This window comes from Apteryx mantelli, chromosome 1 (assembly GCF_036417845.1).
Source record: "Apteryx mantelli isolate bAptMan1 chromosome 1, bAptMan1.hap1, whole genome shotgun sequence".
NCBI classification, from domain to species: Eukaryota; Metazoa; Chordata; class Aves; order Apterygiformes; family Apterygidae; genus Apteryx; species Apteryx mantelli.
This window is the reverse complement of record NC_089978.1, coordinates 13450159-13464575: the sequence shown is the minus strand read 5'-3', so window position 1 is coordinate 13464575 and position 14417 is coordinate 13450159. Positions and strand designations below refer to the sequence as shown.

The window sequence follows — 14417 nt, the reverse complement described above, 5'->3', positions numbered from 1 at the left end:
AGGACTACAGCAAGCACAGTGAATGACAGCAGCACGTTGGGCAGACACCCACGTGTTCACTGGGCTGATTAAAACTGCACAGTTATATCCTACCTCCTTTCACACTGGCAAAGGGATGGATCCCACCATGAGACAACCAGTTGGTTTCATCCAGCTTCCAGTTTTCACCAAGGTCCATCTTTGATCTGCAGCATCAAAGATCTTCTTGCAATGCTTCCTGCTGCTCTCTCTGAGGAATAACCAGAACATACTCTTAGTGGCTGTTGTTGTCTGCTGTACTGCCAGTTGGTGAGAAGCTTCCCTCAGCACAGGGAAATGTCAATATTTTAGGAAAAAAAAGAAAAGAAAAAAATCTGCAAAAAAAATCACATGAATCACAGGGGACCAAGGAATAGCTGACTCTGTCAAGCCTCGACTTATCATGTTGAGTAGTACGCCTGCTGCATCAGAGGGCCATCAATGCTCAGACCATTTGCAATTTCTATTGTCAGTCTGACTAATGCCTAGAAATTCCTAATCCCTTACAATATTTGTAAGGCCAGGGTTTTATTTTTGAACAGGGTAGTGTGCCTATGAGGCCTGTAGTCAAAGCTCTTTGTTTCAGTTGTACTCTATGCACGTGCTCAACTTGAGTGCACTTTGCTTTACCCTTTGCCGATGTAAAGCTGGTGATTTAAATCATGAGCTGCAGTGTCTGTAAGTACAGGGGCAATGATATTGCAAGAGTAACAGTGGTAAATATGTAAGAAAGAATATGGGGTTTCAAATTCTTCAAGGAACAGGCACCACTGGAGCAGGCAGCCTGGTGGGTCGAGGGCCCCAGGCCTGCACGGTGGCCAGCTCAGAGCTCTGCAGGGCGAGCAGAGGTGCTGGCTTTAACTCTCATGTCTGAGCCTGGCCATGGTTATTAGTCATACAATACTCAGTACGAGCGCTGCTAGCGCCACGCTGGGCCCAGTGGACAAGCCTGCCGGGTGCTGCCCGGCCGCTCAGCCCTTGCAGCCAGCTCTGACCACGGTGCGGTGGCTGTGATGGGTCGGGGAGGAGATGGCAACCCCGCTGCCTGCCGCGTGGCCGCTCCGGGACCACGCTCCTCCAGGCCACGGCTGGCACAGGCTGGCTACTCAGCCTCTGACTGCCAGAAAAGAGATTTTTATACTGAGAAATGAGATCCAGCCACGTGCATAAAAAAGAGATTTCTTCGGTATATTAGTGTCAAAGATGCAGTGAAACCACTGAGCGGTTAAAGCTGGAATTCCTAACCTCAGAAAATCACTTTCTGCTGTAGTAATTGAATTATTCACTGTCTGTTGGCCAGTCAATATTGCCTACAGGTTGGCTACAGCTCAGAGTCCATGGAGACGGGTGGAGACAGAGGCTCACATTTTCCTTTCTCAACCGCTTGGACCGATGCTTCACTGATGGGGTAGACACAGAGCGGGACGTTTCGTCCCTTCTCTTTTCCTTAAAGCAGGATTACCGAGATTTGGAAAGGAATGGAGTCCAGTAAAGAGACCACGATGCTCACACACGGTCTTTCCTGAGTCAGTAACTGCTAATTTATCAAGGAAGCATGTAACAAAAGGTTACTGCCGAGCTTTTCTTCCCTCTGCAGTAAGATGCTGAAGAGGGGATAACAAGAGAGACTTTCCCTACCTTTGTCTGAGGCAAACTCAGATCACAGATGGCACCAATGGAGTTGACTTCTTGGTGGAGTGAGTCCCCGGGACTGGCCACGCTATTTGGCAGGGGGCGGTTATTGCGGTGAAGGCCTGCCCCGAGCTAAGGGCGCTGCCCGGCTGTCGTCGTCATTGCACAGCAAAACCTGCACAGGGGACTGCAGAAGTTTCGCAGTACCAGAGCGAGGCGTCCCATGAGCAGCAAAGTGCACATGGGCACGTTTCCTATGGCCCTGTGGCCTGTGTTCCCAAACTCCACGCTTTGTGGATCTCTCCTCTCCTTCTCCTGATATCCCTTACCTTTTCGTCTGGACAGACGATGGCCTGCGCAGTGGCTAGTCTGAAACATGCCGATGGCTTAGGTGGCTGCTTCATTCTTTGCACTTGTGAGTTATCAGTTTTTTCTTCAGGGAGGGCACTAATTTTTGTCTTTCATTTCTATCCAGTTACTGATGTTCATTACATTTGTTGGAATTTAATGCTGCCAAGGCCTTGAATTCACAAAGTTACTGGGAGGAATGGGCAGATAAAGATGGAGGGACACAGAGAGAGGCGAAATGATCTCATCAGTGTCATTTCCTTAGGACATCAGGCAAAGAAATACATGGACAGGCCCTGTCTCTACCGCTATGACCGTGCTTTCCATGCATGGGGAAACCCCAGCCAGCAGGGCACTGGCAGAGCCACGCGAGCTGTGGGAAGAGGCCAAGTCAGCGCGTCACATCTGCGACCCCGGCAGAGCACAGCCGAAACCCGTGCCGCAGAGCGTGCTGCCTGCTAAACCAGGTGTGCGCACGTCAGCGGTGAATCGCAGCCTGAACTTGGGCTTTCCTGGCTGGATAGACACGTGAGAGATCATTTTATCTGTTTTCTTGCTCAAGAGCTTAATTAACTAGGATTAAATGCTTATACGAATACATGTGTACCAACTATACCTGCATCTAGATAGCCCGGCTAAGCAGCAAATAGACTAGGTCACTGCTGCATGCAGGTGGGGTTTGATTGCTTTCTGGTGTAGTAAATTCAACAGAGGTGCCATTATGGGATACTGAGACCTTAAGCAAATTCGGTTTGAGCATGGAATTGGTTTTAGCTGAAAGAGAAGAAAAACATTCTGAGAAAAGCTGCAAGGCTCCACTGTGACATTTCCAAACTGAAACATTCTCTGTTGTTCTTTCGAATGACATCTTCAGTTTGAAACTGGCCTAGTTTTCTTTTTCTTTTTTTTTTTAAGATATAAAAAGCACTAAATAATCTCAAGCCAGAATGTCTTGTGCTTATGAAAAGAAATAAAAAATTCAAGAAACAAAAAGAAAAGAAACATTCTCCTTTAGAGGTTGACCCAAAACAAAAAGTATTTTCAAATTTTCAGCTCAGCCACTAAAATGAAAAACCTATTATCTGTACAGCTCCGCTACTGAAAGGCATCTAGTAAATGCATTCTGTTGGCAATTTACTCTTTCCACCCGCCAAGGGAGAGGTTTGTCTGTGAGTTCAATAAAAGTATAAGAGAGAAAGAATGAAAGGGCAATTTATCAACACAGCATAGAAGATAAAACGGCTTTTCCATATTCGCTCATTTCTCTAAAAGAAAAAAAAAAGCAAATTGCTGAACCCCAGCTCTTTCTGTCCTCTGTCCCCCTCTGTTCAGACACACACAAACATGAAATCAGACAGACATGAGTCCCGAGCACCCATCAAACAGAAAGTTAATTGCAAATGTGAAACTGCTGACTTTACTGATGCATGGGATCCAGCCAGTATTAGAAAAAGAAAAGCCAAAATTTATCAGGGCTAATTATCCTGGCACTGAGAAATGACTAAAAGATCATAAATCCCAGTCATCGCTGTGGCTCTTGCATGCCCATCCCTTCGCGTGAGAGAGCAGCTGAGCTCAGGCGCGGCAGGGCGTTGCGGTGCTGGGTTGTCACCACCGACACGGTGGGTCCACGGCTGGTATCCCCCTAATGGCTCACTGCGAATATCAGTATTTGTGACTATATTAACAGGAGGTCCTCCTCCCTTCAAAGCATGATATAAGCATTAGGTAGTGCAGGACTATAACCGGAGAGGGTCGGATTGCACATTTCTCTAACAGAAGGCCTGGGACTGGTTGGAAAAGGGCTCAGGGTACGAAGATGACAGGCAGGTACCAGAGGACACTAGCTGGAATTAATGTTTCTGCAACAGACTTCTTGCTAAATGCAGAGCTGAAGAAAGAGGTTGCCCACTTCACCCTGGTGCTGTGAGACCTGAGCCTCCAAGGAGGTGCTCTGCCCTGCTCCTTTAGGGACAGCCACCAGGAGCTGAGGGGACAGAGCAGCTCAGGTGGCAAGCACTGCTACGCAGACTACACATGTGCCTTGCCAAGGGGTTACATCCTCCAGGTGAGGTCTGCAGGAGGGCTGGGACAGGTGGGAACGCAGGAGGAGAAGAGAGCACAGCTCTGCATGGCCTCTCTTTCCCATAGCACCTGCCCGCTGTACCAGTGCTGGTGGGAAGCCTGGAGCCCCATTCCCCACAACCATGCAGGGCTGCATTCCCTCACACCACATCAACCAACTCAAAATAATTTCATCCAGTCTCTCCTTGGCTTAGGAGACCTATTTTGCTTTGCCAAGCCCTGCTTCACCCATGCGGTAGGGCAGATGCCCAGGCCTCCTCCCTTCATGGAGGACTCTGCGGGCAGAGTGACGGAGCAGCAGGTTTGCAGCACTGCAGATGCAAGCAAAACTTGGTGCATTGAGAGGGAATGTGATTTATGCTCTAGCTGAAGAAATCAGGTTTGTTGCAGTCAGTAGTCAACATTATTACCTCTGTAATTTAGGAACAAGAAAAATCAAATGCCAGATTTTCGAAAGTGCCTAGATTTAGACCCTGTTTTAGATCTTCATTTAGCACAGGGAAAGCTCATTTTGTGCACCTACATCTTCCACTAGTTGTCTAAAAAAGCAAGACAAGAAAAGACTTGTCATTCCTGACATAGCTTCAGGATATATGATATCCTGATATCATATAAGAAAGAATGGTGGGAGGGGAAGTTGAATTGAGACGCCTTTCATTTCACAGCTTTCATTATACCTCAAATAAAAGCCAGACGGACCACAAACTGCTGCCCCTTTTTGGTCTTACCTATAAAGCTCTTCCTAACTGCAGAACAAAATAGCGTAACATTGGAATGATCATTTCAGTAATATTTTACAACTTCTCTAATCTGTAAGAACCGGCTGTCAGAGAACAAAGGTCAGTTAAGCTTCCCATCTGGAACATTTCCAGTTTAAAACAGTCTGCCACACAGATTCTCTGGGCAGTAAGCAGCTGCACTGGGAATTTTTTTTAGTATCACAAACTGCAGAATTCACATGGCCAGAACAGCAGGAAAATAAAAGTTAATGACTTGAGACTAACCCAGATAGACAAGAGATTAAAGCATCAGATCCAAAATACTCCAGCATGCTGGGGGTTGATATGGAGGAAAAGAAGAAACAGGCGGTGTTCGCCCAAGCACTGCCCACAAAATATGCTCCATCCACATGGTTCACCAAAATAAGACATTGCTGTCCAAAGGCACAGCTCTTGCAAGGAGGCTCTCCTATGTTCTCTGAGTTACAGCATCTCCTTACATACGGTTCAACTTCAGAGCTGCTGGATGGGCTCTAGCTGGATCCACCTGCTTGGCTAGAAGGAAAAATAAGGGGCCTCTTTCAGAAGCCACAGACTGGAGGTGATTTTCACAGTTAGTTGAGCATGTCTGGGTCTTTCCTCTCCTTTCTTCCATGAGGAATGAAAGAGGATACATTTTCATGAAATGCTGAATCCAATCTAATCTTGTGCAAAGCCAGGTGTAGTGATCACTGCACATCAGCTTACTGGTCTGAGCCCTCAAAGGGCCATACAGAAGCACTTCATGTTTAATGATTTATTAATTAGATCAACCACCTGTCCAATGACTTGTAGCAGCTAAGAAGAGCTCGCACTTCTGAGCAGGATCCAGGTTCGAGGGAGTTCAGAAGAGTGGGATGAGCAGACTGGTATCTGGGCAGTGGAGCAGCACCAAGCCGACCTGATGCTGCTTGGCAGGGCAATGGTGAACACCAGGCCAGGCTGGGTGACCTCAGAGCCATCACAAGGGCATTGTAGCCTGATGTAAAGGGGTATAGAGCATCGATGGGGATTGGGCAAGAGAAAGGAATAGGCAGCAGCTGAGGAGCCCACCAGTCAAGGGAGGGTTGGTAGATGCTATAACAGAGGATGATTCACTCAGAGAATAGCAGGGTTTAGGCATCAGCCACCATTTTGACAAGGGAAAACAGGACTTGGGAGAAAAATCTTTGCTTCTGCTCAAGCTGCAAACCCCACAGGAGGGGCCAGCCCTTACTAGTGCTTTTTCTGGTAAGAGAGGGCACCGATCCTGATCTGTACCACTGGGCAAGTTTGTGGGCTTTGGGCAGGACTTTTTATCATGCCAAAAGGATGAGGTGGGCAGCCAAGAAAGGGCTGAGGCTGAGGCAAGAAGCAGGGGTTGAAGAAGGGAGCTTGGACTGACTGGAGCGTGACTGAACAAGAGGGAGGGAGCACAGGCAGTCTGCAGGAGAAGACCTCCTTCGGCAGCCTTGCAGCCACCAGGGCTGGGGTTAAACACCACGAGAGAGGCTCCATTTCCTGGGCAGGCCTGTGGGCACAGTGAAGTCCTGAGCTGCTTCCCAGTGCCACACAAAAATATTGTTTTATTTGAAATATGTTTGAATATTATATTGAAATATCCAGCTCCGTGCTCACAAAAATGATACATAAATCCTTACAGCACCTAAACGGTAATGGTGTGAGGCCTGTAGACTGTAACTGCATAACGGTGTGAGGCCCAGACCACGTCTTACAGGAGTGGTACCGGGATTCCCGCATCTGATAAAGGTCGTTCTGGTTTTGCCAATACAGTTCTGTCAGTGAAAGCCACAGTGTGGCTGCACCGGCAGTGGTTAAAACCAAAACGCTTGTGCAGGTAGGTGCAACCTGCTTCCCTGAGTTGGGACAAGCCACACTCTGCTCCATCTTTATTCAATGAGTCCAGAGGAATTAAAGCATCCCCTGACCCTCCATGGCTTTTATGTTCAGAGAAAGACTTTTATGTGTCAAAAAGGCCTTGTGTGCCAAATCCGAGAGCGTTACTGAGGTGAAATCGCATTGCTTGGGCAAGCACCAGCTGCTCTTGGGCAGGTGCACTGCCCCAGGAAGGAGTCAGCTTTCTAAACCTGCTTTTGAACAGTTTTTCATCTGCCCAAGAGCAATGCGAGTGGGATGGGGAAAGTCAGACCAAGCTTTGCCGAGGCCAGATGGAGTCAAACCGAGCTTGGGTGGGACGTGGATCAGGCCTTGGGTTGGGCCATCACGAACCCAGAGAAACCACGGCCCCTGTGCACCCGTGCCCTGCCATGTAACAGGGAGCACGGCCATCGCAGGAAAATACCCACGGTAATAAACTGCTGTCGCTGTTTCCAAACACCTCAGCTTGACGGCTGCATTTAATCACCTTCTGTAGCTCTTTACTGCCTTTCTCGTGAACATTCTCCTTTAATTGACCCAAAAGGTGACTAATGAGCTATTTGTTAATGGAGTCATTCAAAAAGCTCTATTTGTAGCTGGTCTTAAAGAGTTTCTTAAAAGAGTGCGGTTTCAGCCAACTGGCACAGGATACGATCACAAGTTAATTACATGCTCTCATGGCAGTTATCTTGAACTAATACATCATTAATCTGATCTTACTACAGCTAAAGGAGAAGTCCAGAGCCAAGAAGCACTTCAAGGCTCCGCAGTCCCCAGGATAGGAGCCCTTTTTGTAAAAGCTGCAAGTCTGCACACAGCATGTGCATGTCAGGACAGGCTGCACGTTCCTGTGCGGAGCCCTATCTCTCCCCTCGCCTCTACAAAAAGAAACCGTTTGGGAGCCATGGAGCACATGATCGGGAGCCCATCCTGAAATAGCAGCCACTGTGCCCCTGCCCTTGCGGAGGGCTGATAGGAGCAGGGAAGGGGCACGCGTGCACGGCGTATGGCGCCTGGCAGGGACCGCGTGTTGGCCGCGGCGGCTCACAAGCTCCAGGCAGACCCTGCCACTCTCGCTCCCGGCACAGCTCGGCAACTCCAGGATCCTGCATTTTTGATAGACCCTAAATGTGACAAAGCTCTTTGGGAGGACCTGTCCCAGTCTGGGAGCAGGGGAAATACTTGCAGGTTAGTAGTTTCAGGTCACCCATACTGGTGAGGGACAGGAGCTAGAAGCTCCTGTGTGTCTTCTATATCCTTTTGCATATAGATTAAAGGTAGAAAGGAAATAAATAAATGCATGACTATTAACTTACCATGATTTCATTTGAAATAACTTGTCCCTAGCTAGAGACACACATCTATACAGAGATCCAGGAAATGAAATGTTAAAAGCTTTATAAGTACTAGCTTTAATTTCAACCAAATTCAAGCTCCTGCTGTACCTCTTGGAAAAGTATTCCCTCAGATACCGTCCCAAAGAACTTCACAAGTCTGCCTAAGGAATTGCACAGAATCACAGACACACAAGGTGCAGGGAAGCAGCTTCACAGCATTGCTACGACTGAGCACAACTTTTATAAAAAGGTATATGAGATTCTGGGTACCCCTGTCAACCTGGCAAGGACTGGATTGCAGTGGTTTTAATATCCGTAAGATCTGCAAGGTCCTCCAAGTTACTGCATGGAATAATAAAATTGCTGTTACCTCTTACTTTTACATTTTCTTCCAAAATCAGCAAATTAAATTGTAACATAACTATTCAAATGTTAAAATACTTAAAGCAAAGTCTGTGTCTTTTTTTGTATCTTTGACAGAGATGTCTGTGCCAAATTAATAATATCGAACACCACAACATCTCATTTTTACTGGTTATCTTCACAGGCAATTAGATGCTAGGTTATTTTACCCATAATAATCACTTATCTATTTAAGAGATGATAATTTTGCTGTGCTGTTCTTATGACCTCTCAGAAAGCACATGACTTTTTTTTTTCATTCACAGCAGAAAATATTCCAGCCTTAGTTTGGACAAGATCTTTCAAAAAGCAGTAAAATACAAAGAGTAAATCTTACCTCGCAAAATGCCCGTGATTTCTCTGGCAACAAAGATTGTCCGTGCCTCGATACTGCAAGACCAAAAATTATTCTTTCTCCGGGAGATATTTGTCCTTCAGTGGGTAACGACTCCACAAAAACTATGCAGCCGTTGCCTGGACTTGCTTTGGTTTGTGTAGGTAAGTCACTGGAATTCAACTGTTCTTGTGTGTTCAAAGAGCTTCAAAATGCTCTCAACCACCTATCAGCGTTATGATTCCCATGAGTATGTGAAGTATGCATTTGTCTTCCTGAGTCATATAATTATCTTTGGGAAAGTAAGCCACGGAAGTGCAGTGGAGGGGGGGGGAAAAAAAGCAACTGGCCATTCAAATTCCTAGAAGGTACGCAGTGCACTGCGAGGAGTTCTCGTCCAACAGCTGTAAACTGACTACAGTGTTACAGGGACTTTTCTAGTTCATATGTCCCCAAAGATAAAAACTAATGGAGAGGCTGAGTTGTCTGCTTTAGCTCTTGCATTTCCCAGTGATTTCAAGCGGCGTATGCAGTGAACGTTATTGAGCAGCAGTGACACATTCAGAAAAACACCCAAAGCACTAGAAAAGCTGACCTGAAGTTCAGTGGATTGTACAGGTTACGGGACAGTCTCTGACTGAGAGGAAAGGTGGAGAGAAGCAGTCCCTGACGACTGCCTGTGAATGGAGGCTGAGTCATCAGTGTTACAGAGTTAAAAAACGATGTGATGCTGCAGTGTCTGGGCTAGTTACATCTTGATAAGGATGATGGGTGTCTGCCTGGAATTTCTCTTGAGTCAAAACCACCTGGAAAAAAGTGACACCATCATATGGATTTCTGCTATGATCAAGCGCCAGCTCAGGTAGTCTCAGAAGAGGAATGATATACTATGAGAGAATGGGATACCAAGCAGGTGAGCTTCCCAGAAAACCTCCTTGTGCCAAGCATAGGTGAGGAAAGAAGGCTGAGAATGGAGACCCAAACAATAAAGGGAGGTCCTTGGTTACACCATCTTCTTGCAAAGGAAAGATACGTGCTGATCTGCTACCATGGAGGAACCAGCAGACGTTCACACAGTGCAACGTTTTGTCAGATTTGCAGGTTTTCCAGATGTTTCATATAAAGGACTTCTCAGTAGTTAAACTCCAGGTCACCTCAATTTATGCATGAAAACAACAAGCTCGTCTGAGCATATGAAGTCCAGCGCCTTTCATCAGGTAAATTAGATCCATAATTTCATGCCTTTGCTGGTGCACCAAGACCTAACTAAACCTCTTACTGGTGAGACAGATGCAACTGGATCTTAGTTTTTGCTTCATCTCCCAAAAGACAAACTCCATCCATTTTCATTCTTGACAGCTCATGATACAGAGGAGGTGATTTCAAAATTATGAGCTCAGCCATGAAAACCTTTCAGCCGTCAGGTTAAACAAAAACCTCATATCTGGGAGGCAAACAACTCCTGCTTCCTGGGACACAGGAGCTTCAAACATTCCTGTGCAGTGAATGAGAAAGAGAAATGTTCTGTGCAGGCTTTGTGCCAGATCTCTCTTTAGTGGCCTTTGCTCTTCTCCAGGTATAATTCAATCTTGTCACATCATCCTGGCTCTAAGGATGGCTCTTGATTCTCACCTTACATTCTCACACCTGTGAACTGCCCAGCATTGCCTACTACCTCTGGCAGTATCTACTTGTGCTTGGCACCCTAATATGGCATTAGCATAGCATTGGTGGGTTAGGATACTGCCAGGCACAAGGCTGTTTGCAGGCTGCCTGCACTGCAGATGTGTGTTTGGGAAGCAAGTGGATCAGGGAATACCAGGCACCACCCAAGTCGCAAACATCTCAAGTTCCCAGGCCTCTTCTGTAGACATGTCTCAACTCTGGTCACAAAGGAAAAAGTGTCTGAGCAACAGAGACATTTTGGTGTCCAGTGAGGTGCCAATTAGTGTGAGCTGAGATGACACCTGGTGTCTAGCGCTGTGAAAGATTTGGGCTATGTCACTGCTCTGCACAGGAAGGGAAATGACAGGATGAGCTGACTCCAATCTGATGTTCGGGTTTGCTGCCACAGCTGTGGCAGGAACCAGCTTCAGCCCCAAATCCATTTAGGAGATCATTATTTCCATTCCTGCCTTGCTAGTTAACAGATATTGCCAAGAACTGTCAATTTTAGCAAGGGTTTAGTGAAGTGTTCCTCATTACAAGGAAAACTCCACCAACAGATCAACCTAACAGCAAAGCAGGCCAGAGTTTCAGTGCAGGAAATGTCATGCGCTGATGTTTTTGTCCTCAATTTTTCCCCAAAATTAATATATTTCTCAGACAGCTTCTAAATTTTCCAAGCAGGTAACAGGGGAGTGACAAGGACTGGAATAAGGAAGGGAGAGGAATCACAGAGTCACAGAATGGTTGAGTTTGGAAGGGACCTCTGAAAATCAACTGGTCCAGACCCCCAAAAAAGAGACTTCTGTGTGACTAGTGGCCTGAATTTTAAACTATGGGCCAGATCCTGATGTCTTCATTTCCAGAGTGCCCCACGCTAGTCTGCAAGTTGAGAGGAGTGCTGACTGATGACTTGAGGCTGTCCTCAAGTCCGCAGCCTATGAGCACACAGGAGCAGATTCAGGCAGACCCAAAGGTCTCCCCCCAAGCTCATGGGTACTGGGTGACAACAACATGCCTAGGGGAGTGGGGATGTCCCTGCACAGCCAGACGGATGGGCTGCAGACTAGGCTAGGAGCAATCATGGCACAGCATGGTATCAGGAAAGGGAATGTGTTATAAGCAGTCGGCTGCAGAAGCATGATGTAATGGAAATGTGTCAGTACGTGTTGGCTCTCATTTTATCTAGATCCAAATCCAGACCTTCCCCTGGTGCTTAGTGCTGAGACTTTCACTCTAAACTGGGAGACACTGGAAGAAATCGCTTAGTTTGGATAGAAATCAAGCTTCAAGCATCCCCGCAGTTCAGTATTTGCAGTAGAGGTTTTGGATTAAGCCTGTTTAAAAAAATCATGCATAGCAGATTTGTAATTACAGAGACACAGAGTCCTGACAGCTTTTGCAGGCCTGCTAACACAGGGCACGCACTAACCCTTCTCCTTCTCAGCATGTCTGTGCGGAGCTGCAATTACTCAGCCTGCCGTACAGGCACATTTGTTCTTACACAAACAACAAGGTGAGCCAAAACCATCTTTATAAAGGTGAACAGCAGATGTTGCGTAATTCACATAGTTCCACATTTTTTACACAAGTGAGTCATTGACTCCCCACCAGATTTACAACAGGCTGCACAAATCTGCCTTGCAGACAAACAAAGCACAACATTATAGTCCAAATCAAACTTGGTCCTTTCCCGCTTTGGACTGCAGCATCAGGAGGAGCAAGATGGTGATGAACATTAAGTTGTCTAGTGGCACATCTGCTGCAGAAGGCTATCTCCAAGAAGGGGTGATTTCTCTCCTCTATCTCCACACCATGCTGGCTTACTCAAAGCTTTGTGGGGAGGGGGTCTCCTAGTGGGTGACACCAGCCTCTCTGTCCCTTTCCTAACCACAGCACCTGAGCCGAAGGGGACTTCTCCAGGGTTGAGCAAGGTAAGATGGTGCTGCAGCAACATGTCTCCTGCTCCCTCCCCCAGTGCAAAGAGCACGTTGTCCCAGCCAGTGCAATAATCTCAGAGGCTGCTATAAGCTGCCGGGGTTTCAGCGCAGCTGCAGAGCCTCGTGGCAGTGACCTGGTTTATCCCTCCATGGCACACTGGGTGCTGCCTGCTGGCCTGTTGCTTTTCCCCTTCAGTAACACTGGCAGGATTATCTGAACTGAGCAAGGGAGAGGAGGGAAAGGTCGTTTGTGAGAAGACGGAAATAAGTCACAGGCAGAGGGGGAAGTCTTAAGTTATTTGTGGGGGAGAACGAGAATGGCAGCTCTTGGGTTACTTGGCAGGGAGGAGGTGGGAGGGGGAGGAGAAGAGCACAAGGAGCTACAGGGCCCACAGGAAAACGAGGGCTGTGCCAGAGGAGGGTCTACGGCTGGTGTCCCCCAGCACGGCACCAACGCCTGGGCTGCCCCGCGCCTCCGGCTCTCAGGGCAAGAAACCTGCCCTTCCTCACAGGCGGGCTGCGAGACAGCAGGGCTGGCTTCCCTGAGACCTGGCAGACGCCGGCCCAGCCTGGACACCACAGCTGTCATGGTGCCGTGCGGCTTCCCGGGGCCGGTACCGGGGGGGATCCTGGCGGCAGCAGGGCTGGGCCTGGCCGCCAGGGCCCGTCGCGCTGCTCTGAGGGAGCAGGGCACAGGGGCAGCCGGGGCAGCCCCGGTCCTGGCATCAGGCACTGCCGTGGGGACGGGCCGAGGCCAGGCCGGGCGGTCGCCTGGAGGTCAGGGCTGGGATCAGACCTGTGGCCGGGCAGGGGCAGCGGCAGGGGCAGGGGCAGGGGCAGGGGCAGGGCCGCGGCGGGGCTGGAGCCAACACCGCTGCAGGGTCACGGGGCAGGGGCTGATGGCCCTGGGCTGGGCAGGATGGAGGGAGGCTGCTCAGGGCCGTTATGGCCCATCGATGCCCTCAGGGCCCTGACATGGGGCTGGGGGCGTCTCGAACCACATCACGGTCCTGCTCCTGGATCAGACTCTCATAGAGCTGCCTCTAGCTCCTGCCTTTGCCGGCTCCTGCGCTGATCTGCTCCTGGGAGCACGTGTTAACCTTGCTGTGAGACCCAGACTGCACGTCTCTGGCTGCCCTTGGTCTGAAAGCATTTACTCTACAAAGAGAGGTGTGCGGGTGCCCTTTGTGCATTAATTAGGCAAGTCTTGTTTTCAAGACTTCTGCCTCTTAATCACAATAATTTGTTCCCTGGTGAAGCTCAAGAGCAGGCTGAGGAAGCTTCTTTGCTCAAAAAACTAAGAAAGCATTTGGTGCAATGGCAATGAATCAGGGTATGATCTCTGCTGGCAAAAGGAAACTATTAGAGCCTTTTGTTTAAGCCACACTATTTTTCAGTGGACTGAATTAGAAATGAAATATATATAGTGGTCTCTTTGGAGGGCTGAAGTCAGAGGAGAACTTCTTCAGAGGAACCTGCTTTTGGGAATGTTATTATTTGCTAAACAAAATCAGAGCTCCTAAGGAGAAAAAAAAAAGGAAGGTGAATGATATCTTGTCAAATGGTTTCCCCAGGGTCACACAAGAGCCAGAAAATGGTTAATACAGCAATGGTCATGCTGGCAATTGGGAGAGGGAGTTATATAGCAAAAACAGACTCAGAGACGAGCTCTTTGGCCCATGTAAAGGATGTAGCATGCCTTGTGCTCCACCCCACCTGGCTGGCATAACTGGCTCATACACTGGCATATGGGACCCCAGACATGGTCCGGCTCCTAACCCTTTCTCCTTCAGCTCAAGGAGAGCCCAGCGCCATTGCTCTACACACCAGCTCCCTTTTGCACACCCACATAGAGCTCTGACCTTCCCAAGTCCCAGGTGTTTCACCATCCGAGGGCAAGCCTGCGCTGGCCCACACCAACTCACCTTCCACCTGATGGGCCTCTCGCCAGGCTAAAGGAGAGTTGTGTTAGGTGCTTTCCAGAGTCCCAGCCTCTGTCAGTAAAACACACACGCACCAA

General features: G+C 48.3%; 1 protein-coding gene across 1 annotated transcript in view; it reads right to left on the bottom strand.

The window, feature by feature from the left end:
* The window catches only part of AMOTL1 (angiomotin like 1), a 98681-nt gene extending 89819 nt beyond the window's left edge, over positions 1-8862 (bottom strand). Inside the window, exon 1 of the mRNA XM_067289652.1 lies at positions 8796-8862. The gene's annotated coding sequence lies outside the window, so the exon portion shown is untranslated. The remainder of the gene's footprint in view (positions 1-8795) is intronic.
* Positions 8863-14417: the final 5555 nt, after the last annotated feature.